General features: G+C 40.0%; 1 non-coding gene across 1 annotated transcript; it reads left to right on the top strand.

Moving 5' to 3' along the window:
• The first annotated feature begins 3286 nt into the window (after window positions 1-3286).
• On the top strand, window positions 3287-3394 carry LOC130947179 (small nucleolar RNA R71). The gene has a single exon (XR_009072579.1). It is a non-coding gene; the product is annotated as a small nucleolar RNA R71 (small nucleolar RNA).
• The last annotated feature ends 7175 nt before the right edge of the window (window positions 3395-10569 follow it).

Genomic DNA, 10569 nt, shown 5'->3' with positions numbered 1-10569 from the left:
GACTTGTCTGCCACCTTATAAAGTTCTTGGCATATAACCTCATGAACTTCTATTTCCTCTCCAACCATGATGCTATGAATCATGATAGCCCGGTCTATAGTAACTTCGGACCGGCTGCTAGTGGGAATGATTGAGCGTTGGATAAACTCCAACCATCCCCTAGCCACGGGCTTGAGGTCATGCCTTCTCAGTTGAACCGGCTTTCCTCTTGAATCTCTCTTCCATTGAGCGCCCTCTTCACAAATTTCTATGAGGACTTGGTCCAACCTTTGATCAAATTTGACCCTTCTAGTGTAAGGGTGTTCATCTCCTTACATCATGGGCAAGTTGAATGCCAACCTTACATTTTCCGGACTAAAATCTAAGCATTTCCCCCGAACCATTGTAAGCCAATTCTTTGGGTCCGGGTTCACACTTTGATCATGGTTCTTGGTGATCCATGCATTAGCATAGAACTCTTGAACCATTAAGATTCTGACTTGTTGAATGGGGTTGGTAAGAACTTCCCAACCTCTTCTTCGGATCTCATGTCGGATCTTTGGATATTCACTCTTTTTGAGTTTTGAAAGGGACCTCAGGGATCACCTTCTTCATGGCCACAACTTCATAGAAGTGGTCTTGATGCACCCTTGAGATGAATCTCTCCATCTCCCATGACTCGGAGGTGGAAGCTTTTGCCTTTCCTTTCCTCTTTCTAGAGGTTTCTCCGGCCTTAGATGCCATAAATGGTTATGGAAAAACAAAAAGCAATGCTTTTACCACACCAAACTTAGAAGGTTTGCTCGTCCTCGAGCAAAAGAAGAAAGAAGAGAGTAGAAGAAGAAGAAATAGAGGAGATGGAGGGGGCTTTGTGGTTCGGCCAAGGGGGAGAAGTAGTGTTTAGGTTGTGTGAAAATGAGGGGGTGAGGATGGGTTTATATAGGGGTGGAGAGAGGGGTAGGGTTCGGTCATATATGGGTGAGTTTAGGAGGGAAAGTGGTTTGAATTTGAATGGTAAGGTAGGTGGGGTTTTATGAAGGATGGACGTGAGTGGTGAAGAGAATGGTGGGATTTGATAGGTGAGGGGTTTTTGGGGAAGAGGTATTGAGGTGATTGGTGAATGGGTGAAGAAGAGAGAGAGTGGTGGGGTAGGTGGGGATCCTGTAGGGTCCACAGATCCTGAGGTGTCAAGGATAATTCATCCCTGAACCAAGTGGCAAGCAAAAATGCTCCTTCTGCCAATCCTGGCGTTAAACGCCGGGCTGGTGCCCATTTCGGCGTTTAACGCCAGCTTCTTGCCCATTCCTGGCGTTAAACACCAGTCTGGTGCCCCTTTCTGGCGTTAAACGCCCATAATGGTGCCAGACTGGGCGTTAAACGCCCATTTACTGTCTTCACTGGCGTTTAAACGCCAGCAAGTTTTCCTCCAGGGTGTGCTATTTTTCTTTCTGTTTTTCATTTTATTTTTGCTTTTTTAATTGATTTTGTGACTTCCCATGATCATCATCCTATAGAAAACATAAAATAACAAAGGAAAATAGATAAATATAACATTAGGTTGCCTCCCAACAAGCGCTTCTTTAATGTCAGTAGCTTGACAGTGGGCTCTCATGGAGCCTCACAGATACTCAGAGCAATGTTGGAACCTCCCAACACCAAACTTAGAGTTTGAATGTGGGGGTTCAACACCAAACTTAGAAGTTGGTTGTGGCCTCCCAACACCAAACTTAGAGTTTGACCGTGGAGGCTCTGTTTGACTCTATTTTGAGAGAAGCTCTTCATGCTTCCTCTCCATGGTTACAGAGGGATATCCTTGAGCCTTAAACACAAGGGTTTCTTCATTCACTTGAATGATCAATTCTTCTCTGTCAACATCAATCACAGCCTTTGCTGTGGCTAGGAAGGGTCTGCCAAGGATGATGGATTCATCCATGCACTTCCCAGTCTCTAGGACTATAAAATCAGCAGGGATGTAATGGTCTTCAACCTTTACCAGAACATCCTCTACAAGTCCATAAGCTTGTTTTCTTGAATTGTCTGCCATCTCTAGTGAGATTCTTGCAGCTTGCACCTCAATGATCCCTAGCTTCTCCATTACAGAGAGAGGCATGAGGTTTATGCTTGACCCTAGGTCACACAGAGCCTTCTCAAAGGTCATGGTGCCAATGGTACAAGGTATTGAGAACTTCCCAGGGTCCTGTCTCTTTTGAGGTAATCTCTGCCTAGTCAAGTCATCTAGTTCTTTGGTAAGCAAATGGGGTTCATCCTCCCAAGTCTCATTACCAAATAACTTTTCATTTAGCTTCATGATTGCTCCAAAGTACTTAGAAACTTGCTCTTCAGTGACATCTTCGTCCTCTTCAGATGAAGAATACTCATCAGAGCTCATGAATGGCAGAAGTAAATCCAATGGAATTTCTATGGTCTCAGTGTGAGCCTCAGATTCCCATGGTTCCTTATTAGGGAACTCATTGGAGGCCAGTGGACGTCCATTGAGGTCTTCCTCAGTGGCGATCATTGCCTTTTCCTCCTCTCCAAATTCGGCTATGTTGATGGCCTTGCACTCTCCTTTTGGATTCTCTTCTGTATTGCTTGGAAGAGTACTAGGAGGGAGTTCAGTAACTTTCTTACTCAGCTGACCCACTTGTGCCTCCAAGTTTCTAATAGAGGACCTTGTTTCATTCATGAAACTTTGAGTGGTTTTGATTAGATCAGAGACCATGGTTGCTAAGTCAGAGTGGCTCTGCTTAGAATTCTCTGTCTGTTGCTGAGAAGATGATGGAAAAGGCTTGCCATTGCCAAACCTGTTTCTTCCACCATTATTGTTGTTAAAACCTTGTTGAGGTCTCTGTTGATCCTTCCATGAGAGATTTGGATGATTTCTCCATGAAGAATTATAGGTGTTTCCATAGGGTTCTCCCATGTAATTCACCTCTTCCATTGAAGGGTTCTCAGGATCATAAGCTTCTTCTTCAGATGAAGCGTCCTTAGTACTGCTTGGTGCAGCTTGCATTACAGACAGACTTTTGAGAAATCATATTGACTTGCTGAGTCAATATTTTGTTCTGAGCCAATATGGCATTCAGAGTATCAATCTCAAGAATCCTTTCTTCTGATTCGTCCCATTATTCACAGGATTCCTTTCAGAACTGTACATGAATTGGTTATTTGCAACCATTTCAATGAGTTCTTGAGCTTCTGCAGCCGTCTTTTTCAGATGAAGAGATCCTCTAGCAGAGTTGTCCAATGACATCTTGGATAGTTCAAATAGACCATCATAGAAGATACCTATGATGCTCCATTCAGAAAGCATGTCAGAAGGACACTTTCTGATCAATTGTTTGTATCTTTCCCAAGCTTCATAGAGGGATTCACCTTCCTTCTGTCTGAAGGTTTAGACTTCCACTCTAAGCTTACTCAATTTTTGAGGTGGAAAGAACTTTGCCAAGAAGGAAATTGACTAGCTTTTCCCAAGAGTTCAGGCTTTCTTTAGGTTGTGAGTCCAACCATATCCTAGCTCTGTCTCTTACAGCAAAGGGGAATAGCATAAGTCTGTAGACCTCAAGGTCAACCCCATTGGTCTTGACAATATCACAAATTTGCAAGAATTCAGCTAAAAACTGATGAGGATCTTCCAATGGAAGTCCATGGAACTTGCAATTCTGTTGCATTAGAGAAACTAATTGAGGCTTAAGCTCAAAGTTGTTTGCTCCAATGGCAGGGATAGAGATGCTTCTCCCAAAGAAGTCGGGAGTAGGTGCAGTAAAGTCACCCAGCACCTTCCTTGCATTGTTGGCATTGTTGTTGTTTTCGGCTGCCATGTCTTCTTCTTGTTTGAAGATTTCTGTTAGGTCCTCTACAGAGAGTAGTGCTTTAGCTTCTCTTAGCTTTCGCTTCAAGGTCCTTTCAGGTTCAGGGTCAGCCTCAACAAGAATGCTTTTGTCTTTGCTCCTGCTCATATGAAAGAGAAGAGAACAAGAAAATATGGAATCCTCTATGTCACAGTATAGAGATTCTTTGAAATGTCAGAGGAAAAGAAGAATAGAAGGAGGAGGTAGAAGAATTTGAACTTATCAAGAAAGATAGAGTTCGAATTGTGCATTGAAGAGGAGTGTTAGTCCATAAATAGAAGGATGTGAGAAGAGGGGAAGAATTTTTGAAATTAAAGTAAAATATTTTAAAATAATTAAAAGAAATTTTGAAGATTTGATTGATGATTTTCGAAAATTAAGAGTGGGAAAGAAATTAAGTGATTTTTGAAAAAGATTTTTGAAATTAGAAAGCAAAAAGATATGATTGAAAACTGTTTTGAAAAAGATGTGATTAAGAAGATATGATTGAAAAGATACGATTGAAAAACAATTTAAAAAGATTTGATTTTTAAAATTAATGACTTGGCTAACAAGAAATTTAAAAGATATGATTCAGACATTAAACCTTCCTCAACAGAAAAGGCAACATACTTGAAATGTTGGATCAAATCATTAATTGTTAGCAAGTATTTTTGAAAATAAAAAGAAATTGATTTTGAAAAATATATGATTGAAAATATATGATTTGAAAAAGATTTGATTTTGAAAAATTATGGAAACTTGAAAAAAATTTGAATTAAAAACAAAATCTTCCCTCTTGTGCCATCCTGGCGTTAAACGCCCAGAATGGTATCCATTCTGGCGTTTAACGCCCAAAACTCTACCCTTTTGGGCGTTAAACGCCCAGCTAGGCACCCTGGCTGGCGTTTAAACGCCAGTTTTCCTTCCTCACTGGGCATTTTGAACGCCCAGCTTTTTCTGTGTAATTCCTTTGCTGTATGTTCTGAATCTTTAATTCTCTGTATTATTGACTTGAAAAGACACAAATAAATTTTTTTTTTGAATTTTTTAATGATGAGGAATAATAAAAATGCAACTAAAATCAAATAAACAATGCATGCAAGACACCAAACTTAGAAGTTTGTATACTACTGACACTAACAAGTTGAGAATGCATATGAGAAACAACAAAACACACAAGACAAGAGAATTTAAAGATCAGAACAAGGAAATCATCAAGAACAACTTGAAGATCAATGAAGAACACAATGCATGCAATTTTTGAAAATTAGAAGACTAAAAACATGCAATGGACACAAAACTTAAAATTAGACACTAGACTCAAACAAGAAACATAAAAATATTTTTTAATAAAGAGATTCAAAATTTTTAATAAGAATTCCAGGAATCATGCAATGTTAGTCTAAAGCTTTAGTCTAAAGAAATTAGACATGGCTAGCCAAGCTTCAGCAGGACATTGCATTCAAGAGATAAATTGATGAGAATCAATCAGCTTTGGTGATGATGAAAGCATCACCTTGAAACTCTAGGATTCATTCTTAAAAATTCTGAAGAAAAATACCTAATCTAAGCAACAAGATAAACCGTCAGTTGTCCAAACTCAAACAATCCCCGTCAACGGCGCCAAAAACTTGGTGCACGAAATTGTGATCATCAATGGTGCCATCAACATGGTACGCTCAATTGCAATCTCAACTCTTTATCACAACTTTGCACAACTAACCAGCAAGTGCACTGGGTCGTCCAAGTAATAAACCTTACGCGAGTAAGGGTCGATCCCACGGAGATTGTTGGTATGAAGCAAGCTATGGTCATCTTGTAAATCTCAGTCAGGCAGATTCAAATGGTTATGGAGGAATAATGATTAAAAGAACATAAAATAAAGATAGAGATACTTATGTAATTCATCGGTGAGAATTTCAGATAAGCGTATGGAGATGCTTTGTCCCTTCCGTCTTTCAGCTTTCCTACTGTCTTCATCCAATCCTTCTTACTCCTTTCCATGGCAAGCTGTATGTTGGGCATCACCGTTGTTAGTGGCTACAGTCCCATCCTCTCAGTGAAAATGTTCAACGCGCTCTGATGAGCGGATAATTTATACGCTTTTTGGCATTGTTTTTAGTATGTTTTTAGTTTGTTTTAGTTAGTTTTTATTATATTTTTATTAGTTTTTAGTTAAAATTCACTTTTCTGGGCTTTGCCCGATATTTGATGGCCCAAACCGGCGTTCCAAATCAGCTCAAAACTGCCCGGCGTTAAACGCCGGAACTGGCACATGAATGGGAGTTAAACGCCCAAACTGGCACAAAAGCTGGCGTTTAACTCCAAGAGAAGTCTCTACATGAAAATGCTTCAATGCTCAGCCCAAGCACACACCAAGTGGGCCCAGAAGTGGATTTTTATGTCATTTACTCATTTCTGTAAACCCTAGGCTACTAGTTCTCTACAAATAGGACCTTTTGCTATTATATTTTCATCTTTGGATCACTTTAGATCTTTAGATCATCTTTGGACGTCTAGTTCTTAGATCATTGGGAGGCTGGCCATTCGGCCATGCCTAGACCTTGTTCTTTTGTATTTTCAACGGTGGAGTTTCTACACACCATAGATTAAGGTGTAGAGCTCTACTGTACCTCGAGTATTAATGCAATTACTATTGTTCTTCTATTCAATTCAGCTTATTATTGTTCTAAGATATCACTTGTTCTTCAACTTGATGAATGTGATGATCCGTGACACTCATCATCATTCTCACCTATGAACGTGTGCCTGACAACCACCTCCGTTCTACCTTAGATTGAGTAGATATCTCTTGGATTCTTTAATCGGAATCTTCGTGGTATAAGCTAGAATTGATGGCAGCATTCAAGAGAATCCGGAAGGTCTAAACCTTGTCTGTGGTATTCTGAGTAGGATTCAAGGATTGAATGACTGTGACGAGTTTCAAACTCCTGAAGGCTGGGCGTTAGTGACAGACGCAAAAGAATCAATGGATTCTATTCCTACCTGATTGAGAACCGACAGATGATTAGCCGTGCTGTGTGGTGCACGAAATTGCAATCACACTTTCGCAATCTCGCACAACTAACCAGCAAGTGCACTGGGTCGTCCAAGTAATATCTTACGTGAGTAAGGGTCGATCCCACGGAGATTGTCGGCTTGAAGCAAGCTATGGTTATCTTGTAACTCTTAGTCAGGATATCAAAAATTATCAGGATTGATTGTGAAAAGCAAAAGAACATGAAATAAGTACTTGTTTTGTAGTAATGGAGAATAGGTTGAGGTTTTGGAGATGCTCTGTCTTCTGAACCTCTGCTTTCCTACTGTCTTCTTCTTCAAACACGCAAGGATCCTTCCATGGCAAGCTGTATGTAGGGTTTTACCGTTGTCAATGGCTACCTCATATCCTCTCAGTGAAAATGTTCAACGCGCTCTGTCACAGCACGGCTAATCATCTGTCAGTTCTCAATCGGGTTGGAATAGAATCCAGTGATTCTTTTGCGTCTGTCACTAACGCCCCACAATCGCGAGTTTGAAGCTCGTCACAGTCATTCAATCATTGAATCCTACTCAGAATACCACAGACAAGGTTTAGACCTTCCGGATTCTCTTGAATGCTGCCATCAATTCTAGCTTATACCACGAAGATTCCGATTAAAGAATCCAAGAGATATCTACTCAATCTAAGGTAGAACGGAGGTGGTTGTCAGGCACACGTTCATAGTTGAGAATGATGATGAGTGTCACGGATCCTCACATTCATCAGGTTTAAGAACAAGTGATATCTTAGAATGGAAGCAAGCATGATTGAATGAAAAACAGTAGTAATTGCATTAATCCATCAAGACACAGCAGAGCTCCTCACCCCCAACCTTGGGGTTTAGAGACTCATGCTGTAGAAAATACAATGAGAAATGTGTAAAGTGTCATGAGGTCCAGATACAATGTCAAAAGATCCTATTAATAGTGAACTAGTAACCTAGGGTTTACAGAAATGAGTAAATGACAGAAAAATCCACTTTCGGGCCCACTTGGTGTGTGCTTGGGCTGAGCATTGAAGCATTTTCGTGTAGAGACTCTTCTTGGAGTTAAACGCCAGCTTTTGTGCCAGTTTGGGCGTTTAACTCCAATTTTTATGCCAGTTCCAGCGTTAAACGCTGGGAATTCTAAAGCTGATTTGCAACGTCGGTTTGGGCCATCAAATCTCGGGTAAAGTATGAACTATTATACATTGCTGGAAATCCCAGGATGTCTACTTTCCAACGCCGTTGAAAGCGCGCCAATTGGGCTTCTGTAGCTCCAGAAAATCCACTTCGAGTGCAGGGAGGTCAGAATCCAACAGCATCTGCAGTCCTTTTAGCCTCTGAATCAGATTTTTGCTCAGATCCCTCAATTTCAGCCAGAAAATACCTGAAATCACAGAAAAACACACAAACTCATAGTAAAGCCCAGAAAAGTGAATTTTAACTAAAAACTAATGAAAATGTAATAAAAACTAACTAAAATATACTAAAAACATACTAAGAATAATGCCAAAAAGCGTATAAATTATCCGCTCATCACAACACCAAACTTAAATTGTTGCTTGTCCCCAAGCAACTGAAAATCAAAATAGAATAAAAAGAAGAGAATATACTATAGACTCCAAAATATCAAAGAAACTTAGCTCCAATTAGATGAGCGGGACTAGTAGCTTTTTGCTTCCGAACAATTTTGGCATCTCGCTTTATCCTTTGAAGTTCAGAATGATTGGCATCCATAGGAACTCAGAACTCATATAGTGTTATTGATTCTCCTAGTTAAATATGTTGATTCTTGAACATAGCTATTTTATGAGTCTCGGCTGTGGCCCAAAGCACTCTGTCTTCCAGTATTACCACCGGATACATACATGCCACAGACACATACTTGGGTGAACCTTTTCAGATTGTGACTCAGCTTTGCTAGAGTCCCCAACTAGAGGTGTCCAGGGTTCTTAAGCACACTCTTTTTGCCTTGGATCACAACTTTATTTCTTTCTTTTTCTTCTTCTTTTTTTTCGTTTTTTTTTCATTCACTGCTTTTTCTTGCTTCAAGAATCAATTTGATGATTTTTCAGATCCTCAATAACAGTTCTCCCTTTCCATCATTCTTTCAAGAGCCAACAATTTTAACATTCTTAAAACAACAAATTCAAAAGACATATGCACTGTTCAAGCATTCATTCAGAAAACAAAAAGTATTGTCACCACATCAAACTAATTCAACTAGTTTCAAAGATGAATTCGAAATCCTGTACTTCTTGTTCTTTTGTGATTAAAGCATTTTTCATTTAAGAGAGGTGATGGATTCATAAGACATTCATAGCTTTAAGACATGAACTTTAAATTTTATTAATCATGAATTAAGAACAAGACTCAAAAATAGATATAAGATAAGACTAATAGTAATAGAAAACAAAAAATTTGAATAGGCTCCTAATGATAGAGGTTATCACAGAGTTAGGACTCAACAACCTTGATTTTGAGAAGTTGATGCTCCCTCCACTTGAGGGGAGAGCTTTTGGCGTTTCATCTCTTGAAGTTCACGCCCCTGCTTCTCTTGTTCCTTCAGCAATTTGCAGAGCATGCAGTTCTGATTCTGCTGTTCTTCCTTAAGTTGCTCCATAGTTTCTTGCAACTTGGTGATAGATGCTTCTAGGCTGGCCCAGTAGTCAATTTCAGGAAATTCAGGGAGGAACTCCTGCGCCCTCTTTTTGATAGAGTTGTCTTGCATTTGTCCTTCCATTGACTTCTTGGTGATTGGATGTTCAATGGGTATGAATTCATCTACTTCCATTTTTACCCCAGCCTCTTTACAGAGCAAGGAGATCAAGCTTGGGTAAGCCAGTTTGGCTTCAGTAGAATTCTTATTTGCAATTGTGTAGATCTCACAAGCAATCAGATGATGAACCTCCACTTCTTTTCCAAGCATAATGCAATGAATCATCACTGCTCTCTTGATAGTAACCTCAGAACGGTTGCTAGTGGGTAATATGGAATGCCCAATAAAGTCTAGCCAACCTCTTGCAATTGGTTTGAGGTCTCCCCTCTTGAGTTGGTTTGGGACACCTTTTGAATTGGTTATCCATTTAGTTCCAGGGAGGCATATGTCCTCTAGAACTTGATCCAACCCTTTATCTGCTCTCACCATCCTCCTATTAAAGGATTTAGGATCATCTTGCAGTTGAGGCAATTTGAAGACCTCTCTTATTTTGTCCAGACGGAAGTAAATAATTCTCCCTCTGACCATGGTTCTGTAGGTATGAAAAGCAGTTCCAGTCATTCTCTGCTTATCTGTCAGCCACAGATTTGAGTAGAATTCTTGAACCATGTTCCTTCCAACCTTTGTCTCAGGGTTGGTTAGAACTTCCCATCCTCTGTTTCGAATTTGCTCTTGGATCTCCGGATATTCATCTTCTTTCAGATTGAATTTGACTTCCGGGATCACTGACCTCAGACCCATTATTTTGTGGTAATGGTCCGCATGTTCTTTGGTTAAGAACTTCTCTTGACTCCAAACATCCTTTGGATTATTCTCTTTCTTGCTTCTTGAATTGGTTTGTTTTCCTCTAGGAGCCATGATCTTGATAAATCTTGGCCTAGTGATCACGGAAAGCACACCAAACTTAGAGGTTTGCTTGTCCTCAAGCAAAAGAAGGCAAAGAGGGGAGAGAGGAGGAGAGCAAATTCGAATGGTGTGGGGAAGGAGGGTGGCCGAATGCGTTTAAATAGAAGAG

This window comes from Arachis stenosperma, chromosome 8 (genome assembly GCF_014773155.1).
Source record: "Arachis stenosperma cultivar V10309 chromosome 8, arast.V10309.gnm1.PFL2, whole genome shotgun sequence".
In the NCBI taxonomy this organism is placed as follows: Eukaryota; Viridiplantae; Streptophyta; class Magnoliopsida; order Fabales; family Fabaceae; genus Arachis; species Arachis stenosperma.
Note: the sequence above shows the minus strand (reverse complement) of the source record. Positions and strands in the feature narration are given on the sequence as shown.